The 23651-nt window shown below is 44.5% G+C and overlaps 1 protein-coding gene across 1 annotated transcript in view; it reads right to left on the bottom strand.

Moving 5' to 3' along the window:
* lrrc4ca (leucine rich repeat containing 4C, genome duplicate a) overlaps positions 1-23651 on the bottom strand; it is an 89215-nt gene that overhangs the window by 29383 nt on the left and 36181 nt on the right. Inside the window, exon 2 of the mRNA XM_024379703.2 lies at positions 2411-2483. The gene's annotated coding sequence lies outside the window, so the exon portion shown is untranslated. The remainder of the gene's footprint in view (positions 1-2410; positions 2484-23651) is intronic.

Genomic DNA, 23651 nt, shown 5'->3' with positions numbered 1-23651 from the left:
ACATGTAGCCTTATAGCCTGTTTTAAAGAAATGTAATCATTAAATATTGTAAGAGCTTTCAGTGTCTGCTTTATATGACTCCTTTATTTATCCTACGGTTCTGACTTGGTGTACAGGGAGAATGCTGTAAAAATGCCCCATGTTCTGAATTCGGTCACTGTACATTTCAAAGGTGCTGAACTAATAGTTATATTGACTACGTCCGTCCTAGCTCGCTCATTACTGTCTTATTCTAAATTACGGATTGCCTTTTATCTACTCGTCGTCCCCTTATGCCGTAGTTTGTACATCTCAATTGAAAGTAGAAACCACATTTGTTTAACCCCTGTGTAGTCTTAACATGCTGTATATGCCCCTTGTCCTAAGTGTAAAAAATAACCCGCTTTCACTAAACCCCTAAAATAAAGCAACTTAATTGAATTTTAAACCCCAAATCTATTTTGCATGAAAAGATAACCTGTCATTCATCACAAACTTTGTGAATATCTGGGTTTTCCCTCTTCACAATGCAGAAAGACTGCATTTAATCAGTGGACACCACTCTTTTTAATTACAACACACCTGTCATAATTGTTTTCTTTACTAAAGTAGAGGTTTATTATTATTATTATTGCTAAAGGTACTGCATAGCTGTAAACATATATTTTTTTGCAAGAACTTGCAATTGTATAGCATAAGAAAGTAGCAGAACGTAGTTTTGAATGCATTTATTTGAAGGGAAACAATAACAGTCTTGAACTTTTTTGGCAACATAGAGATATATTCTCCTCTTGCCTGCCCCAGCTGCAGCCTCAGGTGGATCAGGACAAGATTCAGCCCCCTGAACAGCTTTCACAAGCGCTGCAGAGGCTGCTGTGTGGGGGAGGCGCTCCCTTCTTTGAATATGTGAGGTTACAAGTGCCCTTCCCTGCTGCTCCAGGAGGTAAAGGCACTTGTTCCACTTATCAGGCATCCAGGTAGGGTTTATCTTGTTCCATATCACAAAGGCATTGTATGAGGACACATCAATGATGTTATGGAAGATGACCAGGGACCAGCGGGCAGTCATCCTCCTGCAGCTGTAAGTTCCCATCATCTTGTCCAGGTTGTCCTCTCTTGTGGTTGTAGTCCAGGATGATGGCTGGCTTCCTGTCCTCACGATCATTGATCTTAGCTGTTTTATGCAGTGTGCTCAGGAAGACCACATTATTGTTCGTTTTTGGGAGGTAAGAAACTAGAGTGGTGGCAGGGGTGAAGGCAAACTTTGATGAGAAGGCCTCTCTCCCCCTTGTTGCGAGGAGTGCAGGGGTGTAGCTCAGGCTTGTTCTTTCTAACTGTGCCAACCATGGTGATCTTCCTCTTCAGGAGCTGCTGGCTGAGTTCAATTAGTAGCACACATCATCTCATTTTCTCATTGTGTGTGTGTGTGTGTGTCTTTGTGTTTTTTTTGTGGTGTGTAAATCATTGTATAATGACTCTAAGACAATCCTTGTACCCTGGTGGTGTACAGCTTTCATGGAAATATGAACAAAGGCAATGTTTCACTTTTCTAATGTTGGGGTCACTCTAGGAAAAGTCATCAAATTTCAAGTTGAAAAAATATCATTTAGGGGGATTTCTCTGCTGTTAAACATAGTGGGGGGTTTTGACCTTTAAGACAACACAAGGGTTAAGCAAGTCAGCCATATCAGCTATGTTTTTTTAAAGGCAATAAATTAGGCTTAATGAACTGTTTCGCTGCCAGACAAGTCTCCACTGATAGCCAGATGTAGTGGTGGTAAGGATTCACTCCATGGTTCTGAAAAGAAAGCTCTGCTGTTGGGACAGCTTTATTTAGGCCCTAACAGTTTGTGGGCACCGTTTGTCACCGCTATAGTGCAATTAATGTATTCTTAGTGTTATGTTGTGTCGTGGCTTTGCTGGCATGTGGTTTGCCCCACCAAGATTTACATGCTTAAATCACCACTGCATAGGGGACAACACAGAGAATTAAGATCATTTAATATTGCTATCAAAGCGCTAAGGAGAATAAATATCAAGGGGCTAACTTAGTAAGCAAGAGTCGAATACTTGAACTTTATACTTTTTTTTAGTTACATAATCATACTTCCACAATGACTAAGGAATTAGCGCATCTTTGGTACTACTGTATGCTTTGTTATTTCCTGGAACTTCATAAAGGAAGATTATTGGAACTGAGATATCAATTTCTATTGTGATAGGACACCACGGCCTGACAAAGGCCACCCCGAAACCCAGGTCTCTTTGGACCTCCCTTCAGGCCAATGAGGAGTCATGTCCCTGTCACTAAATCCCATGCTCCGCCCCTCCCCATCAGACTGGGCGGAGTCAGGCCCTGCGGCTAATCCAGGATTAGCCTGTAGCCCCTGGTTGTCTCTTTCTCTCCTTTTGCCTCTTGTTCTGCTCTCACCTGCCAATTTATTTACAGCCTCCGTGGTTTCTGGCCATCCTCACGTTTGCTCGCTTTCGGCTGCTGGCTCACCCTGAAAGGAGAAGAGAGGAAAAATTACTCATTATGAATACTTAAAAAAAAGAGAAAATAATGGCTGTGTTTACAATGACAAGCCAAGCTGCTTGGATGACACTTGGTTTTGTGGGATCCTCACTTGGCAACTGCGGCTAGCGGAGTGCATTGGTACTGCGTAGAGGGTGCCAAGGTCTTTGTTGAAGCGGGCGAGTGTAGTACCGCCAAAGCAAGGGCTTAGCGAAAGGAAATGTTCTACCGGATAGGCATGGAATCACAGAGACTCTTATTACTACATCCCACTCCAGCTATAGACCTTTAAAAATACATTACTGACACAGAATTCTGGCTAGGCCTATATCGAGTATCGCTGGAGACTATGTTGGCAGACTGAACCTGTTTTCATTAACCATGTGGAAACCATAAAAATCTTATCCACCCACATGACAAAAAAATAACTCATACCTCCCCAAACCCCTTTCTTCTCCAAAAATATCTCTCTACATTCCTGGCTCTATCCCCTGCCCCCTCCCTCCTCCTCCTCTCCCTTTCGGCTCTGCTGAGGCAGGTTTCGGTGCTTTTGAGGAACCAAGCGTTACATAACTGGAGGAGCGAACGTCCAGCTGGGCCAAAAAGACTTTCTACTCAGTGGGGGGTGGGCTGCTCCACATACCCCAAGGACAGCGGACAGTACACATCTAACCATAGACTGAGGAGAGGAAATAGAGGATCCACTCACTGAATAAATGATAGAGGAGTAAAAAAAACACACCGATAAAGCCCTCAATCCTTCCATCCATTAATGTAAAGGGACGAGTGTTAATAAGGGAGTGTTTGATTCTCAGGAACATAAAAGTAGAAGCCTTTCCGGAGCGCTGTCCTTATTTTCAGACTGGGTTTACAGTGGACTTCTCTCCTCGTCCCCTCACCTTCATCTGCACTGTTCTGTACTGAAACAAAGAACAGGTGACAGTAATATGGTTGATCCCTATCCAGCACTTGCTTTCACCTGTACATTTCCTTCCACCCAGAGCAGATGAAGGCAGGAGACATGGAGAGGAAGTCTCTGTAGACTATTGAGATCCCTTGTCAGGGTTTTCTCGCTTTCTCTCTATCTCATCCATGCTGCGGCCCAGTGGGCGCTGTTCCACAATATTGTTGTATTATTTGCAGGCGCACGCAGCTAATGGCATTAAAGCCTTGCGTAAGCCCAGAGCATCCAAATGTGTCTCTGTGTGTGTGACTTTGTCTGTGTGTGTTTGTGTGTGTTTGTGTGTGCGTGCATGGGTGTGTGTGTGTGTTTGAGAAATAGTATCGAGAGAACGAGTGTTTGTGAGTGTTTGTGTGTACAACAATGAACTCATCACACATCACACAATACACTCCCTGAGGGCCCAAACCAGTGCATCTCTCGCTCTCTCCCTCTTTTTGTCTCTGGAGCTAGCTGATGCCGCAAAGCATATATTCAACTGAGAGTGACTAATTATACTAACAAAGAAGATGACGGAGATGATGGATATGAGCATTGCCACACTAATCATCATCATCGTCATCCTCATCAACAATGATATCTTCATAAAACAAACACGCACACGCACACACACACACACACACACACACACACACACACACACACACACACACACACACACACACACACACACACACACACACACACACACACACACACACACACACACACACACACACACACACACCTCCTACTTTGACAAAACACTGCATCATCACATTTCCAACTGTGGATCTAGAGTCATTGTCTCATAACGGGAATTTGTTCTCTCTAATGAGGACAGAGGAAAATACATATTCAAACATTATGTCAGAGAGAGAATAGTACCAGGGCTGGAGAAGCCTCCTCTGTGTCTGGGTCCTACCATGGAAGGATGGGGAGATGCAACCTACAGTTCATTGATATGCGTTCACTGTTTGAACTAGATATAGTTAATGCTAGAAGAACAGTATAGAGTACATGCTGTCTATTTCAGCTCAGCCACGGGATGGAGAGAGGTCAGGTTAGTGCAGCTGATGCTCCGAGGAGGAGAATGAATGGAAAGAACAGCAGCATATATTTTGAATAGTTGTCAAGACATCTCTCAACATTAATAAAAAATCCTAACACTAAAGTCCTGAAATTGTATTCAAGGCACCATTTCACTTTGATGTCTGTATTTTTCTGTGAAATGTGTTCTACCTTTCCATATGGGTGAATGGCACTCTAACCGATTGTATCAAATGATGGGTCCTATGTATGGGATAAGCACAACAATTTACTGGTGTTTTTTTGGTCTACTGATAATAACCTCTGAATTCACCAACCCTTGAAGTAATTTTCCACACAATGTGCAACCTCAATTTCAACCCAATAAACCTAGAGATTGCAATACCTCCTCCAAGTCTCCAGAGACTTATGCTTGTACGCTACCACCTCCCCACTACAGCAGTAGGGCTAACATATACCATGCTCGTATCTTTCCCTCTCTCTATCTCTCCTGAACTCATGGACACAAGGTGTATCGCTCCAGGAGTAGAAGTTCAACAAATCAAGTGATGTCAGCAATCTGCGCTCCTTCTACTCCTCTGGCCGCCCTATCACCATCTGACCCACAGGTCACCCTCCATCACCCTGTGGAAATGACCAAGAAGTGTTGTCAGGCCCAATTAATGGGCAACACAGCCGCTTCTATAATTAAGGCTTGGGGTGGGGGGGTCGAGGCTGGGGTGGTGAAGGGTGAAGGTGAGGCCACCCTGGCCAGGAACAGGAGGTCCCGGAGGGGCTGTGAATGCTGAAATCACCTGGGCCGGTCCTCCCGTTAATCATCACCTAATGGTAAATCCATCTGTGTCTGGACCAGCTCTCTCACCAGGCCAGCGCACACACACACTGACCACACCACCAAGTAACCAGAGAGAGGGAGGGAGGAAGGGGAGAGGGGGATGAAATTGAAAGAGAGACAGAAAAGGAAGAAAGAGATGTATAGAGAAAGAGAGACAATAGTACACGTAGATGGAGATGTGTTTGGAGTGGAGAGAAGAATGAAGACATTGGGAGAAATAGATCAAATGAAGGGAGGGAATAGCCTGCTGTGTGTGCAATCCAGCTAATAAAGAATGTCTGGATGCCCCGCTGTTAGGACAATGTCTGAAGACCAGACAACATTTTGTGTCGAGACAACAAATGTCGATGAAACATTTGAAAGACTTGTAACTGAATAGCTGTTCATCACACATACTTCAAATATCTTTATGAAGGCACCAGGAGGTTGACTAGGAGTATAAGGTTGCGGGCCCAACATCAATCTTTGTGTTGCGGTCGTCATTTTTCGTGCTGTGGGTGGAAGCCGGAGGTCAGACAGACAACTTTGGGATGAAAATATTTTTGGGGTCCTGCAGATTATTAGGAAACGGGCTTCTTTCTTCTTGGCTTGGGTTAGCATAGGTCTACCTTTTGTATTAATAGCACATATTTGTTGCATTATTCACAAACTCAAAATCCGCTGCTTTGACTTCAATCAGTCTACCTCTCCTCTTCTAGTTGTGTTCGCGAGATCAAGTGTGCCTGTAGTAGTCTGTATGTGTGGGCTCAATGCAATAGAGTAGGCTGCCTATGCATGGGCGGAGAATCACGTGGGGGTTATCTTTCAGAGGAAATGAACTTAATTAAGTATGATTAGAATAATAGTTTAGTACGGTGTCTGTAATTGAATATTAATCATGGAAAGAAGTGAAAGGGCCTCAACCAACATGAGTCGAGGTGCAGTCCAAAAATGTTTCAATAAATATTGATTACCAATGTATTTGTCTCTGCCTGCAAATCCTCATCCTAAAATGTAGGCTATATCCTATATGCAAAACATAAGAGAAAGTGCAAGTGACCCGCTGTCATCATGCTTGCTGCTTCAAGTTCAGTAGCCATGTGTGGTCTCATAGAGTAGGCTATAGCCTACGCATGGGCGCAGAATCACGGGGCAGTTCATCTGTCCACGGAAATGTACTTAATAAATATGATTAGGCTATAGTTTACTACATTGCCAAAAAATAAATATGTGTGTCTCCGTCTGAAAATTGAGAAAGTGCAAGTCTTTCCAACTCTACTCTCTTCAAACTAAGACTAGTAATACCGATAGCCTAATATAATGGGCCATGTGAGAATCTCTGGTAATTTAGTTATTTTTCTTTTTTTTTTCTCTTAGGTTATTTTTGCTTGTTTTGATATTAACTATAGGGCGCAGGTTTCCTGAGACTAAGCCTGGCAAGTGCACTGAGTCACATATCCTTAAAATAGCATTGCTGGACTGTGGTTGGGTTTGGGACCAGTTTTTTGCAGTAGCGGGTGGGAGTCGGACAGAAAGCCAGCGGGGGTGGGCGGGTGCAGTATGAAAAGCTGCGGGTGTGGGCGGGTGCAGTATGAAAAGCTGCAGGTGTGGGCAGGTGCAGTATGAAAAGCTGCAGGTGTGGGCGAGGGCAGTATGAAAAGCTGTGGGTGTGGGCGGGTGCAGTATGAAAAGCTGCGGGTGTGGGCGGGTGCAGTATGAAAAGCTGCGGGTGTGGGCAGGTGCAGTATGAAAAGCTGCGGGTGTGGGCAGGTGCAGTATGAAAAGCTGCGGATGTGGGCGGGTGCAGTATGAAAAGCTGCGGGTGTGGGCGGGTGCAGTATGAAAAGCTGCGATGTGGGCGGGGCAGTATGAAAAGCAGTGGGTGTGGGTGTGTGCAGTATGAAAAGCTGTGGGTGTGGGCAGGTGCAGTATGAAAAGCTACGGGTGTGGGCGGGTGCAGTATGAAAAGCTGTGATGTGGGCGGGGGCAGTATGAAAAGCAGTGGGTGTGGGTGTGTGCAGTATGAAAAGCAGCGAGTGTGGGCGGGTGCAGTATGAATAGCACCGGGTATGGGCGGGAGCAGTATGAAAAGCACCGGGTGTGGGTGTGTGCAGTAGGAAAAGCTGCGGGTGTGGGCGGGTGCAGTATGAATAGCACCGGGTGTGGACGGGAGCAGTATGAAAAGCTGCGGGTGTGGGTGTGTGCAGTATGAAAAGCACCGGGTGTGGGTGTGTGCAGTATGAAAAGCTGCGGGTGTGGGCGGGAGTGGGATGAAGAAATCACTCCCGTGCAGACCTCTAACTAGGAGGTTGGGGAGAAGCAGAGAGCTTTTCCAAGCTGCCAATGATAGTTATAATAGAGTCATAACTAGGACCTGACAGTGATCCATCACAATTGAATGTTGCTTTATTCCTGTCTTGACGTGTCTCATATACAGACAGGGATTTATAAGTAATGCTGGTTTCTTTTATTATAATAAATATGTCTTGGGAGATGATGGTGATGAGATAAGGCAAATTAGGGATAAAGTGGGAATTAAGTGGGAATACATGTATCTGGAACAAAGAATATGATTTGGTAATTCTGTGTTAGAGGATCTGTGACTTCATTAAATTAAAATGCAGCTAAAGCTCTACTTTAATATGATTTGTAATTAACACATTTCCCAGCCATATACATCATTTCTCTTAAATTGTGCTTACAGGCTTTTCTGTTTCAACCTATATTGTATTGTATTGTAGTGTGTGTGTGTGTGTGTGTGTGTGTGTGTGTGTGTGTGTGTGTGTGTGTGTGTGTGTGTGTGTGTGTGTGTGTGTGTGTGTGTGTGTGTGTCTTTGTGTTATTGTGGTGTGTAAATAATTTTAAAACAAAAATGACCCTTAGACAATCTTTGTGACCTGTGGTGTACAGCTTTTGTGGAAATATGAACAAAAGCGATGTTTCACTGTGTGTGTGTGTGTGTGTGTGTGTGTGTGTGTGTGTGTGTGTGTGTGTGTGTGTGTGTGTGTGTGTGTGTGTATTATTTGCAACATGATGTGTTTACATGTTTCCTTGTAATCGCCTCTACTGACAACCAGCCTGTAATGCTGAAAAATTCGACACCATTATGTTTCACACAGACAGGCTAATAGAGAGACAATGGTATGGTGTTTAGCCAGATGCCCTTCTCAGTCATTGACAATGAGGACAGAGAAGGCCTGCTTATTCTTATGTCGTTGACAGGGCTGCTGCATCTGGTCTTTCACAACATCTGTCAAGACCTCAGAATTGGCTGCCAGTCTTATAAAACCAATGACAAGAGGGACGATTAACAGCAACAATGCGTGATGGACATGACCTACCATGTTATTGCATTATCAGTTCCTAACTACTCCAATGTACAACCACAATCATAGATTCTATTCAATGGTTTTACCACCCAGCGCTAATTCACAATTGTATAAACAAATGTGGATACTTAAGACACTGTGTTTTGTAGTTCCAGAAGTAGGGAGGGCCTGCCTATCGAGAGAGATATAGTATTACTATGTCTGATTAAGTGGCTGACTGAATTAGCATGTGGAGTGTAAGGAGGGTTTTGAAGGGAGTGAAAGAGTGGGAGGGAGGGATTATATAAAAAAAGATGTCATTACAGACGGACAGCGTCCCGCTGAGAAGATAATATTTCCTGGTTTTACCTCGTCGAGTTACAGTGGGGCCCGTCTCTTCTCTTTGATTAATTATTTTTGACAAGGAAATGTTCCTCCGATTCATCTGACTGTGAAATTGATTCCTATTCACCCTTCTGTTTTAGGTTTTCAGTAGTACACATACCAGCTGTCAATTCTTCATGAAGGGGAAGATAATTGTTTTGGGCCCCTTGAAAACTTCAGATTCACAGAATAAATGATGAAACATTTTTACTGAGAGAGATACTGGTATTAAAGATGAGTGGGCCTTATGAACGTGCTTAACTGGGGAGAGGAGATATGAAGGCAGGTACAAAGATAATTTCCTCCTAAGAAGAGAGAAAAAAGGAGACAATGCCAAAAATTCAACAGTCAGAGGAAGAAGATTGGGAAAAGTAGTTTGTGAAAAAGCAAAAAGCCGAGAAGATGAAAGCCCTATATGGTGAGGCACGGGGGAGAGGAGTTAATTAACAATATATGGAATCACCCACCCCTCAGAATGTTTGAGTCTCCTATGAAAGCCTGCCAAACACTGGGATATAGGAAGGTTTCAGGCTTTAAGCATGACACTGAGGGAGTCATCTGAAGACACATTACATGCACATTTCATATGACTTGTTTTAACTTTCTCATGGAGCATGCCAGCTGAGTTGTATAATACCCATAACATGTTTACTGTTGAAACTGGCCTCAAATTACACATTTATTACAGCTGTTTTCTATGGACCTATGTGGGTGGAAAGGGTTTAGGAAACAGAGAGAAGAGAAATAGCATAAGACTAGTGGAGAGGAGTGAGGGAGGGAAAGATGAAAATAGTAAAAAGAAAGGCAGAAGAGAGAACGTGATGAGGGAGGCATGGAGTAAAAGGAGAGCAAAGGAGAGCAGTGGGAAGGAAGAGGAAAAAAGTTGAGAATGGCATAATGTATGATGGTAGAGGAGACGAGAGAGTAGTAGAGTAGAGTAGAGTGATTGGCTCGTGGTGATTCAGTAGGCCTACTCATCTGTCCACCACTGAGGCTAGTCTGGGTCACAGGGCGTGATGTCAGTCTGTCTCTCTGGGCCAGGGGAAGTGACCGCTCGCACGCTCACAGACACACACACACACACACACACACACACACACACACACACACACACACACACACACACACACACACTTGCAGGACCGTGGAGCATACCTGGGCCATGAAGACTCAGGCTCCTGGTCTCTCATCAAAGGGCCATGCTAAAGGACTGGGGTGATTACAAATTAGAGCAACACCTCTGATGTTCCCCTCTCTTACTCCCAGGAGACTCCTCCAGGGATGGAAGTCCTGTTGGTTCCTCAGCTGCCTCACAGGTTGGCTGCTGCTTTTATTCTACATTTAACATGGTCACATAAAGCTGTTGTTAAAGTTAAATTAAATTGTTTAACTGTGTAATAAAATCAACAGTGAATATCTGAACCATTAAGTGTTTATGCATTGATAATGTGCAGGCTGAACTAACTGCATAAAATATTTAATGGTTTGGGAAGTGACAGAGTGTGAACTGAAGATTCTGTCACTCCTTCTAACTGCCTCAGATCACAACACATCACTCTGTTCCTCCTAACTCTTACAACTCCAACAAACAGCCATTTCCACCGACTTCCATGCATCTAGCACACACACATATACAAGTTCCTCAATCCGGATTCTCTGTTTCAGGTGGGAGCAGCCAGTATTTGGGAGACTGAGGCCTAGATTCAATCAGATCAAGTGTTAACCAGCGATAGCAGCTACCCGCATAGCAGATGTTTTGGTGGTGTCGGATGCGGCTAAAGCGGATCTGATTGAATCAAGCTTTGTGTGTCTCAGTTTGAGAGAAGCCTCCCAGAGCATGTAAGCCTTGTGTTTCCGCACGCTTACACCCTTCTTACACCTCTCTGCTCCTCCTCAGCCCAATCTCCAAATCCTCACAGACACGTCTCACCACAAAGTGTAACATCCCACACAAGTCTTGTCGAGGAGAGAACAGAACACGCAACGGGAGGAAACTCATGCGATGAGGTTTTCCATCCTTCTCTCTCAGCCAGAGAGAGAAAGACAGAGAGAGGTGAGGTTAGGTGCAGCTCTCATTGCTGCTTCCTTAAGAAAGGATCTGCCCCTTTTTTCAATTTTCGCCTAAAATGACATACCCATATCTAATTGCTTGCAGCTCAGGACCTGAAGCAAGGATATGCATAGTCTTGATACCATTTGAAAGGAAACACTTTGCAGTGTGTGGAAATATGAAGTTAATGTAGGAGAATATAGCACATTATGTATGGTAAAAGATAATACAAAGAAAAAAACATGTTTTACATTTTTTTTGTACCATCTTTGAAATGCAAGCAAAAGGCCATAATGTATTATTCCAGTCTAGACGCAATTTTGATTTTGGCCACTAGATGGAAGCAGTGTATGCGCACAGTTTTAGACTGATCCAATGAACCATTGCATATATGTTCAAAATGTTGTATCAGGACTGCCCAAATGTGGCAATTTTTTTTAGGAATACATTTTCAAGTTCATAATTGTGCACTCTCCTCAAACAATAGCTTGGTATTCTTTCACTGTAATAGCTACTGTAAATTGGACAGTACAGTTAGATTAACACGAATTTAAGCTTTCTGCCCAAATCAGATATGACTATGTCCTGGGAAATGTTAATTTACTTACAACCTCATGCTAATCACATTAGCCTACGTTAGCTTATCCGTCCTGTGGGGGGGGGGGGGGGCAATCCTGTAGAGGTTATTAAGAGGATTTCAGATATCAGCGCTAAGCATATCGTTCATTACAGGTATTGAGGAGGGGAAGTGGATGGTGGAGTTAAGAAAGGAACTGCTGACGTGGTACCAGAGAAGCAGAGTGTAATGTACCGTCTGTAGGCCAGATTAGAAGACGGCCTCGTATCAGAAGAGCTGTGAGCCAGATAGCTTCATACTGCACATACACACACACACACACACACACACACACACACACACACACACACACACACACACACACACACACACACACACACACACACACACACACACACACACACACACACACACACACAAAACACACTCATCTGCTACTCAACAACTAGGATTGCTTGTGTGAAAAATACAGAAGGGGAGACACGCATGCCTGTGTGTATGTGTGTGCCTGTTTGTGCAAGTGTGTGTATGTGTGTATGTGTTTGTGCAAGTGTGTGCTAGAGTGTGTGCATGTGTGTGTGTGCGCGTACTGCATAGCACCAAGGATAGAGCTCAAAGGATCACGTATACCAGATCTCTCAATAGAAACTTTGAGTGGATTCTTTAGAGGTTTAATGATTACACACACTGAGCCAACAATATGCTCATTTGTTTATCTTACAAATATATCAGTTTAACAAAGCATGATTGGTAAGAGGTACTATCATTTCCACTTTCAATAGGTGCGAAAATCCTTTTATTGCTTAAAATGTTGACACAAATGATGATGCTGACAATTATGTGGTTGATAACAGCTAATTGTTATGCATCAACAACAATGGCAACAACAAATAACAATAATGAAGTCAGATGATATCACTCAAATTGATTAGGTTTTAAGCTTGAACAATGGCAATGAAATAAGGGGAATGACAGAGGAGAATGGGAGGGAAAAATACAGCAAACAAAGAGGAGAGAAAGACAGACAGTCAGAAGGATAACGAGACAGATAGAAAGCAATCCTAGTGGGAGATAGAGCACTACTAGAGTGAAAGAGTAATGCTTGAGAGAAAAAGTACTGCTATAGAGAAAGAGCACTATTAGATAGAGAGATCACTGCTGGAGCGAGAGAGAGCACTGCTAAAGAGAGCGATCACTGCTAGAGAGAGAGAGGACTACTAGAGAGAAAGAGTAATGCTAGAGAGAAAGAGCACTGCTAGAGAGAGATAGCACTGCTAGAGAGAGAGAGCACTGCTCGAGAGAGAGAGAGAGAGAGAGAGAGAGAAAGAGAGAGAGAGAGAGAGAGAGAGAGAGAGAGAGAGAGAGAGAGAGAGAGAGAGGGAGAGCACTGCTAGAGAGAAAGAGTACTGCTAGAGAGAGAGAGAGCACTGCTAGAGAGAGAGAGCACTGCTAGAGAGAAAGAGGAATAATAGAGAGAGAGCACTGCTAGAGAGAGAGCACTGCTAGAGACAGAGCATTGCTAGAGAGAGAGTAATGCTAGACAGAGAGAGCACTGCTAGAGCGAGAGCACTGCTAGAGATAGAGAGAGCACTGCTGGAAAGAGCACTGCTAGAGAGAGCACTGCTAGAGAGAGCACTGCTAGAGATAGAGAGAGCACTGCTGGAGAGAGCACTGCTAGGGAGAGAAAGCACTGCTAGAGAGAGAGCACTGCTAAAGAGAGGACTGCTAGAGAGAGAGTGAGAGCAGAGCTGGAGAGAGCACTGCTAGGGAGAGAGGGCACTGCTAGAGAGAGAGAGCACTGCTAGAGAGAGGGCACTGCGAGAAAGAGAGCATTGCCAGAGAGAGAGCACTGCTAGAGAGAGAGAGCACTGCTGAAGAGAGCACTGCTAGACAGAGCACTCCTAGAGAGAACGAGTAATGCTACAGAGAGAGAGTACTGCTAGAGAGAGATTTTGCACTGCTAGAGAGAAAGAGCATTGCTAGAGAGAAAGAGTACTGCTAGAGAGAGAGAGAGCACTGCCAGAGAGAGAACACTGCTAGAGAGAGAGCATTGCTAGAGAGAGAGCACTGCTAGACAGCGAGAGCACTGCTAGAGAGAGGGAGTACTGCTAGAGACAGCACTGCTAGAGAGAGCACAGCTAGAGAGAGCACTGCTCAAAAGAGAGAGATAGAGAGAGAGAAAGAGAGGGAGAGAGAGAGAAGGAGAGAGAGAGAGCACTGCTAGAGAGAGGACTGCTAGAGAGAGAGCAAGAGCACTGCTTGAGAGAGCACTGCTAGAGAGAAAGAGTCATGCTAGAGAGAAAGAGTAATGCTGGAGAAAGAGCATTGCTAGAGAGAAAGGGAGCTGCTAGAGAGAGAGAACACTGCTAGAGATAAAGAGTAATGCAAGAGAGAAAGAGTAGCAGTGCTCTCTCTCTAGCAGTGCTCTTTCTCTCTCTAGCAGTAGAGAGAGATCACTGTTAGAGACAGCACTGCTAGATAAGGAGAGCACTGCTAGAGAAAGCACTGCAAGAGAGAGCACAGCTAGAGAGAGAGCATTGCTAGAGAGAGAGTAATGCTAGACAGAGAGAGCACTGCTAGAGAGAGACAGCACTGCTGGAGAGAGCACTGCTAGAGAGAGCACTGCTAGAGATAGAGAGAGCACTGCTGGAGTGAGCACTGCTAGGGAGAGAAATATTTGCTAGAGAGAGCACTGCTAGAGTGAGAACTGCTAGAGAGAGAGCGAGAGCAGAGCTGGAGAGAACACTGCTAGGGAGAGAGGGCACTGCTAGAGAGAGAGAGCACTGCTAGAGAGAGAGCACTGCTAGAGAGAGAGCATTGCCAGAGAGAGAGCACTGCTATTTTTTTAATTTTTTTATTTCACCTTTATTTAACCAGGTAGGCTAGTTGAGAACAAGTTCTCATTTACAACTGCGACCTGGCCAAGATAAAGCATAGCAGTGTGAGCAGACAACACAGAGTTACACATGGAATAAACAATTAACAAGTCAATAACACAGTAGAAAACAAAGGGGGAGTCTATATACAATGTGTGCAAAAGGCATGAAGAGGTAGACGAATAGTTAAAATTTTGCAGATTAACACTGGAGTGATAAATGATCAGATGGTCATGTACAGGTAGAGATATTGGTGTGCAAAAGAGCAGAAAAGTAAGTAAATAAAAACAGTATGGGGATGAGGTAGGTGAAAATGGGTGGGCTATTTACCAATAGACTATGTACAGCTGCAGCGATCGGTTAGCTGCTCAGATAGCTGATGTTTGAAGTTGGTGAGGGAGATAAAAGTCTCCAACTTCAGCGATTTTTGCAATTCGTTCCAGTCACAGGCAGCAGAGTACTGGAACGAAAGGCGGCCAAATGAGGTGTTGGCTTTAGAGACAGAGAGAGCACTGATAGAGAGAGAGAGCACTGCTAGAGAGAGCACTGATAGAGAAAACGAGTAATGCTAGAGAGAGAGAGAGTACTGCTAGAGAGAGATGTTGCACTGCTAGAGAGAGAGCACTGCTAGAGAGAGAGCATTGCTAGAGAGAGAGGACTGCTAGACAGCGAGAGGACTGCTAGACAGCGAGAGCACTGCTAGAGAGAGAGAGCACTGCTAGAGACAGCACTGCTAGAGAGAGCACAGCTAGAGAGAGCACAGCTAGAGAGAGCACAGCTAGAGAGAGAGAAAGCAAGAGCACTGCTTGAGAGAACACTGCTAGAGAGAAAGAGAATGTCTAAAGAGAAAGAGTAATGCTGGAGAAAGAGAACACTGCTAGAGAGAAATAGTAATGCAAGAGAGAAAGAGTACTGCTAGAGACAGCACTGCTAGAGAGAGCACAGCTGAAGAGAGCACTGCTCGAGAGAGAGAGAGAGAGAGAGAGAGAGAGAGAGAGAGAGAGAGAGAGAGAGCAAGAGCACGGCTTGAGAGAGCACTGCTAGAGAGAAAGCGTAATGCTAGAGAAAGAGCATTGCTAGAGAAAGCGAACACTTCTAGAGAGAAAGAGCACTGCTAGAGAGAAAGAGTAATGCTAGAGAGAAAGATTACTGCTAGAGAGAAAGAGTAATGCAAGAGAGAAAGAGTATTGCTAGAGAGAGAGAGCGAGCCCTGCTAGAGAGGGAGAGCACTGTTAGAGAGAAAGAGTATTCGTAGAGAGAAAGAGCAATGCTATAGAGAACGAGCACTGCTAGAGAGAAAGAGAAATGCTAGAGAAAGAGCATTGCTTGAGAGAAAGAATACTGCTAGAGAGAGAGAGAACACTGCTAGAGAGAAAGCACTGCTAGAGAGAGAGAGAACACTGCTAGAGAGAAAGAGTACTGCTAGAGAGAGAGCACTGCTAGAGAGAAAGCATTGCTAGAGAGAGAGAGAGAGAGAGAGCACTGCTAGAGAGAGCACTGCTAGGGGAAGAAGGCACTGCTAGAGAGAAGGAGCACGGCTAGAGAGAAAGGGTAATGCTAGAGAGAAAGAGTAATGCTAGTGAGGGAGCATTGCTAGAGAGACAGCACAGCTAGACAGAGAGAGCAGTGCTAGAGAGAGAGAGAGCACTGCTGGAGAGAGCACTGCTAGAGATAGAGAGAGCACTGCTAGGGAGAGAGAGCACTGCTAGAGAGAACACTGCCAGAGAGAGAGCACTGCTAGGGAGAGAGAGTACTGCTAGAGATAGAGAGATCCCTGCTATAGTGAGAGAGCACTGCTAGAGAGAAAGTATTGCTAGAGAGAGAGAGCATTGCTATAGATAGAGAGAGCACTGCTAGAGATAGAGAGAGCACTGCTAGGGAGGGAGAGCACTGCTGGAGAGAGAGAGCACTGCTGGAGAGAGCACTGCTAGAGAGAGCACTGCTAGAGAGAAAGTATTGCTAGAGAGAAAGAGTAATGCTAGAGAGAAAGAGTACTGCTAGAGGGAGAGAGTACTGCTAGAGAGAAAGAGCACTGCTAGAGAGATATAGTATCTCTAGAGAGAGATAGAACTGCTACAGAGAAAGAGTACTGCTAGAGTGAACGAGTATTTCTAGACAGAAAGAGTAATGCTAGAGAGAAAGTTTAATGCTAGAGAGAAAGAGTACTGCTAGAGAGAGAGCCCTGCTAGAGAGAAAGAATATTGCTAAAGAGAGAGAGAGCACTGCTAGAGAGAGAGAGAGCACTGCTAACGAGAAAGAGTATTGTTAGAGAGAGAGAGTTCTGCTAGAGAGAAAGACTACTGCTAGAGAGAAAGAGTACTGCTAGAGAGAGAGAGCCCTGCTAGAAAGAGAGCACTGCTAGAGCGAAATAGTAATGCTAGAGAGAGAGAGCACTGCTAGAGAGAAAGAGCACTAGTAGAGAGAAAGAGTAATGCTAGAGAGAAAGATTACTGCTAGAGAGAGAGCACTGCTAGAGAGAAAGAGTAATGCTAGAGAGAGAGAGCCCTGCTAGAGAGAGAGAGCACTGCTAGCGAGAAAGAGTAATGCTAGAGAGAGAGAGCACTACTAGAGAGAAAGAGTAATGCTAGAGAGAAAGATTACTGCTCGAGAGAGAGCCCTGCTAGAGAGAAAGAGTAATGCTAGAGAGAAAGAGTACTGCTAGAGAGAGAGAGCCCTGCCAGAGAGAGAGAGCACTGCTAGAGAGAAAGAGTATTGCTAGAGCGAAAGAGTAATGCAAGAGAGAAAGAGCACGGCTAGAGAGAAATGGTATTGCTAGAGAGAGAGAGATTACTGCTAGAGAGAGAGAGCACTATTAGAGAGAAAGCTTATTCCTCGAGAGAAAGAGCAATGCTATAGAGAACAGGTACTGCTAGAGAGAAAGAGTAATGCTCGAGAGAAAGAGTAATGCTAGAGAGAGAGCATTGCTAGAGAGAGAGCACTGCTAGACAGAGAGAGCACTGCTAGAGAGAGAGAGAGAGAGTACTGCTGGAAAGAGAGAACACTGCTTGAGAGAAAGATTAATGCTTGAGAGGAAGAGTAATGTTAGAGAGAAAGAGAGCACTGCTGGAGAGAGCACTGATAGAGAGACAGCGAGAGCACTGCTGGAGAGAGCACTGCTAGGGAGAGAGGGCACTGCTAGAGACAATGAGTAATGCTAGAGAGAAAGAGTATTGCTAGAGAGAAAAAGTACTGCTAGAGAGAAAGAACACTGCTAGAGAGAGAGAGCACTGCTAGAGATAAATAGTGTTGCTAGAGATAAAGAGTATTGCTAGAGAGAAAGAGTAATGCTCGAGAGAAAGAGTACTGATAGAGAGAGAGAGAGCACTGCTCGACAGAGAGAGCACTGCTAGAGAGAGAACTGCTGGAGAGAGCACTGCTGGAGAGAGCACTGCTAGGGAAAGAGAGAGAGCACTGCTAGAGAGAGCACTGCTAGAGAAACAGAGTAATGTTAGAGAAAGAGCATTGCTAGAGAGAAAGAGTACTGCTAGAGAGAGAGAGAGAACACTGCTAGAGAGAAAGAGTACTGCTAGAGAGAGAGCACTGCTATAGAGAGAGCATTGATAGAGAGAGCACTGCTAGAGAGAGATAGCACTGCTAGAGAGAGCACAGCTGGAGAAAGAGCAAGAGCACTGCTGGAGAGAGCACTGCTAGAGAGAGCACTGCTCGAGATAGAGAGAGCCCTGCTAGAGAGAGAGCACTGCTAGAGAGAAAGTATTGCTAGAGAGAAAGAGTAATGCTAGAGAGAAAAAGTAATGCTAGGGAGAAAGAGTACTGCTAGAGAGAGAGCACTGCTAGAGAGAGAGGATTGATAGAGAGATAGCACTGCTAGAGAGAGCACAGCTAGAGAAAGAGCAAGAGCACTGCTGGAGAGAGCACTGGCCGAGATAGAGAGAGCCCTGCTAGAGAGAAAGTATTGCTAGAGAGAAAGAGTTATGCTAGAGAGAAAGAGTACTGCTTGAGGGAGAGAGTAATGCTAGAGAGAAAGAGCACTGCTAGAGAGAGAGAATACTGTTTGAGAGAACGAGTAATGCTAGAGAGAAAGAGTACTGCTACAGAGAGAGAGAAATGCTAGAGAGAGAGAGCACTGCTAGAGAAAAAGAGTAATGCTAGAGAGAGAGAGCGCACTGCTAGAGAGAAAGAGCACTGCTAGAGAGAGAGAATACTGCTTCGGAGAAAGAGTAATGCTAGAGAGAAAGAGTATTGCTACAGAGAGAGAGAGAGAACGGCTAGAGAGAGAGAGCACTGCTAGAGAAAAAGAGTATTGCAAGAGAGAGAGCACTGCTAGAGAGAGAGAGAGAGAGAACTGCTAGAGAGAAAGAGTATTGCTAGAGAGAGAGTATTGCTCGAGAAAAAGAGTAATGCTAGAGAGAGAGCGCACTGCTAGAGAGAAAGAGTATTGCAAGAGAGAGAGCACTGCTAGACAGAAAGAGTATTGCTAGAGAAGGAGAGAGTACTGCTAGAGAGAAAGTGTTATGCTAGAGAGAGAGAGCACTGCTAGAGAGAGAGAGCACTGCTAGAGAGAGAGAGCACTGCCAGAGAGAAAGAATAATGCTAGAGAGAAAGAGCACTGCTAGAGAAAGAGAGCACTGCTCTAGAGAGAGAGAGAGCACTGCTAGAGAGAGAGAATACTGCTAGAGAGAAAGAGTTTTGCTAGAGAGAAAGAGTAATGCTAGAGAGAGAGAGCACTGCTAGAGAGAGAGAGCACTGCTAGAGAGAGAGAGCACTGCTAGAGAAAAAGAGTATTGCAAGAGAGAGAGACTGCTAGAGAGAAAGAGTATTGCTAGAGAGAGAGTATTGCTTGAGAAAAAGAGTAATGCTAGAGAGAAAGAGCGCACTGCTAGAGAGAAAGAGTATTGCTAAGAGAGAGAGAGCACTGCTAGAGAGAAAGCACTGCTAGAGATATTGCTAGAGAAGGAGAGAGCACTGCTAGAGAGAAAGTGTTATGCTAGAGAGAGAAGAGCACTGCTATAGAGTTATGCTAGAGAGAACTGCTAGAGAGAAAGAGTAATGCTAGATAGAAAGAGTAATGCTAGAGAGAAAGAGTACTGCTAGCTAGAGAGAGAGCACTGCTAGAGAGAGAGAGCACTGCTCTAGAGAGACAGAGAGCACTGCTAGAGAGAAAGAGTATTGCTAGAGAAGGAGAGCGCACTGCTAGAGAGAAATAGTTATTCTAGAGAGAAAGAGTACTGCTAGAGAGAGAGAGAGCACTGCTAGAGAGAGACTGAGAGAGAGAGAGAGAGAGAGAGCACTGCTAGAGAGAAAGAGCACTGCTAGAGAGAGAGAGTACTGCTAGAGAGAACGAGTAATGCAAGAGAGAAAGAGTACTGCTAGAGAGAGAGAATACTGCTAGAGAGAAAGAGTTTTGCTAGAGAGAAAGAGTAATGCTAGAGAGAAAGAGTACTGCTAGAGAGAGAGAGAGCACTGCTAGAGAGAGAGAGAGCACTGCTCTAGAGAGAGAGAGAGCACTGCTAGAGAGAAAGAGTATTGCTAGAGAAGGAGAGAGCACTGCTAGAGAGAAATAGTTATTCTAGAGAGAAAGAGTACTGCTAGAGAGAGAGAGCACTGCTAGAGAGAGAGAGAGAGCACTGCTAGAGAGAAAGAGTAATGCTAGAGAGAAAGAGCACTGCTAGAGAGAGAGAGCACTGCTAGAGATACATAGTATTGCTAGAGAGAGAGAGCATTGCTAGAGAGAAAGAGTATGCTAGAGAGAAAGTGTAATGCTAGAGAGAGAAAGCACTGCTAGAGAGAAAGTGTATTGCTTGAGAGAGAGTATTGCTAGAGAGAAAGAGTAATGCTAGAGAGAGAGAGCACTGCTAGAGAGAGAGAGCACTGCTAGAGAGAAAGAGTATTGCTAGAGAGAGAGAGCACTGCTAGAGAGAGAGAGCATTACTAGAGAGAAAGAGTACTGCTAGATAGAAAGCACTGCTAGAGAAAGAGCACTGCTAGAGAGAAAGATTATTGCTAGAGAGAGAGTATTAGTAGAGAGAAAGAGTATTGCTAGAGAGAGAGAGCACTGCTAGAGAGAAAGTGTTATGCTAGAGAGAAAGAGTACTGCTAGAGAGAGAGAGAGAGAGCACTGCTAGAGAGAGAGAGCACTGCTAGAGAGAGAGAGCACTGCTATAGAGAAAGAGTATTGCTAGAGAGAGAGCACTGCTAGAGAGAAATAGTTATTCGAGAGAGAAAGAGTACTGCTCGAGAGAGAGAGAGAGCACTGCTAGAGAGAGAGAGCACTGCTAGAGAGAAATAGTAATGCTAGAGAGAAATAGTACTGCTAGAGAGAGAGAGCACTGCTAGAGAGAGAAAGCACTGCTAGAGAGAGAGAGTGAGTGCACTCCTAGAGAGAAAGAGTTATTCTAGAGAGAAAGAGCACTGCTAGAGAGAGAGAGAGCACTGCTAGAGAGAGAGCACTGCTAGAGAGAGAGAGCACTGCTAGAGATACGTAGTATTGCTAGAGAGACAGAGAGCACTGCTAGAGAGAAAGTGTAATGCTAGAGAGAGAAGGCACTGCTAGAGTAAGAGTTATGCTAGAGAGAAAGAGTATTGCTAGAGAGAAAGAGTATTGCTACAGAGAGAGAGCACTGCTATAGAGAGAGAGAGCACTGCTAGAGAGAAAGAGTATGCTAGAGAGAATGTGTAATGCTAGAGAGAGAAAGCACTGCTAGAGAGAGAGAGCACTGCTAGAGAAAAAGAGTATTGCTAGAGAGAGAGTTATGCTAGAGAGAAAGAGTATTGCTAGAGAGAGAGAGCACTGCTATAGAGAGAGAGAGCACTGCTAGAGAGAAAGAGTATGCTAGAGAGAATGTGTAATGCTAGAGAGAGAAAGCACTGCTAGAGAGAGAGAGCACTGCTAGAGATAGAGAGCAATGTTAGAGAGAGAGAGCACTGCTAACTAGAAAGAGTATTGTTAGAGAGAGAAAGAGTACTGCTAGAGACAAAGAGTAATGCTAGAGCGAAAGAGTAATGCTAGAGAGCGAGAGAGCACTGCTAGAGAGAAAGAGTTATCCTGCAGAGAAAGAGTATTGCTAGAGAGAACGAGTAATGCTAGAGAGAGATAGAGCACTGCTGGAGAGAGAGAGCACTGCTAGAGAGAAAGGGTAATGCTAGAGAGGAAGATTACTGCTAGAAAGAGAGCCCTGCTAGAGAGAAAGAGTAATGCTAGAGAGAAAGGGTACTGCTAGAGAGAGAGAGGCCTGCTAGAGAGAGAGAGCACTGCTAGAGATAAAGAGTATTGCTAGAGCGAAAGAGTAATGTTAGAGAGAATGAGCACTGCTAGAGAGAAAGAGTAATGCTAGAGAGAAAGTGTACTGCTAGAGAGAGAAAGCACTGCCGGAGATAGAGAGAGCGCTGCTAGAGAGAAAGAGTATTGCTAGAGAAGGAGAGAGCACTGCTAGAGAGAAATAGTATTGCTAGAGAGAGAGAGAGAGAGAACACTGCTAGAGAGATAGAGTAATGCTAGAGAGAAAGTCTAATGCTATAGAGAGAGAGTACTTCTAGAGAGAAAGAGTTATCCTAGAGAGAAAGAGTGTTGCTATAGAGAAATAGTATTGGTAGAGAGAGAGCACTGCTAGAGAGAGAGAGCACTGCTAGAGAGAAAGAGTATTGCTAGAGAGAAAGAGCACTGCTAGAGAGAGAGAGAGTACTGCTAGAGAGAAAGAGTATTGCTAGAGAGAAAGAGTAATGCTAGAGAGAGAGAGTACTGCTAGAGAGAGAGAGTAATGCTAGAGAGAGAGTACTGCTAGAGAGAACCCTGCTTGAGAGACAGAGTATTGCTAGAGAGAAAGTGTACTGCTTCAGAGAGAAAGCACTGCTAGAGAGAGAGAGAGCACTGCTAGAGAGAAAGATAAATGCTAGAGAGAAAGATAAATGCTAGAAAGAAAGAGCAATGCTCGAGAGATAGAGAACTGCAAGAGAGATATGGAGCACTGCTTGAGAGAAAAAGTCAATGTTGAGAGAGTCGGTAATGTTAGAGAGAAAGAGTAATGCTGGAGAGAGAGCGAGCACTGCTAGACAGAGAGCACTGCTAGAGAGAGAGATCTCTGCTAGCGAGAAAGAGCACTGCTAGAGAGAGAGATCACGCTAGAGAGAAAGAGTAATGCTAGAGAGAAGGATTACTGCTAGAGAGAGAGACGACCGCTAGAGAGATAGAGAACTGCTGGAAAGAGAGAGCACTGCTTGAGAGAAAGAGTAATGCTTGAGAGAAAGCGTAATGTTAGAGAGAAGGACTAATGCTGGAGAGAGAGAGAGCACTGCTAGAGAGAGAGAGAGCACTGCCAGAGAGAGATAGAGCAATGCTAGAGAGTCTGTCACGCCCTGACCATAGTTTGCTTTGTATGTTTATAGGTTTTGTTTGGCCAGGGTGTGATCTGAGTGGGTATTCTATGTTGTATGTCTAGTTTGTCTGTTTCTGTGTTTGGCCTGATATGGTTCTCAATCAGAGGCAGGTGTTAGTCGTTGTCTCTGATTGGGAACCATATTTATGTAGCATGTTTTGTCATTGTGGGTTGTGGGTGATTGTCTATGTGTAGTGATTGTGTCAGCACGATTGTTCATTAGCGTCACAGTTGTCACGTTGTTGTTTTGTAGTGTTCAGTTTTTCCATTAAAATGACGAACACTTACCACGCTGCACCTTGGTCAAGTCCTTCAGCCAGCCGTGACAGAGAGAGCACAGCTAGAGAGAAGAGTACTGCTAGAGAGAGAGAGCACTGCTAGAGAGAGAGAGCACTGCTAGAGAGAGAGAACACTGCTAGAGAGATCACTGCCAGAGAGAGAGCACTGCTGGAAAGAGAGAGCACTTCTTGAGAGAAAGAGTAATGTTAGAGAGAAAGAGTACTGCTAGAGAGAGAGACCACTGCTAGAGGGAGAGAGAGCACTGCTGGAAAGAGAGAACACTGCTTGAGAGAAAGAGTAATGCTTGAGAGGAAGAGTAATGTTCGAGAGAGAGAGAGCACTGCAAGGAGACATATTTTCCTTTTCTTTGATAATCTCTTGCATGAGGGACAATGAAGAAAGATAGAGATATAGACAGATATTTATATAGAGAGAAGGAGAGCGATAAAAGAAGAGAGGGAGGGAGAGAGGCAGCTGATGATGAGGAGTACAGGCCACGCACCATCAGCCATGCGTCTCTGTCTTGCCCAGACCATCCGTCTTCCGGTG

The sequence above is a fragment of the Oncorhynchus tshawytscha genome, linkage group LG19 (genome assembly GCF_018296145.1).
Source record: "Oncorhynchus tshawytscha isolate Ot180627B linkage group LG19, Otsh_v2.0, whole genome shotgun sequence".
In the NCBI taxonomy this organism is placed as follows: Eukaryota; Metazoa; Chordata; class Actinopteri; order Salmoniformes; family Salmonidae; genus Oncorhynchus; species Oncorhynchus tshawytscha.
Note: the sequence above shows the minus strand (reverse complement) of the source record. Positions and strands in the feature narration are given on the sequence as shown.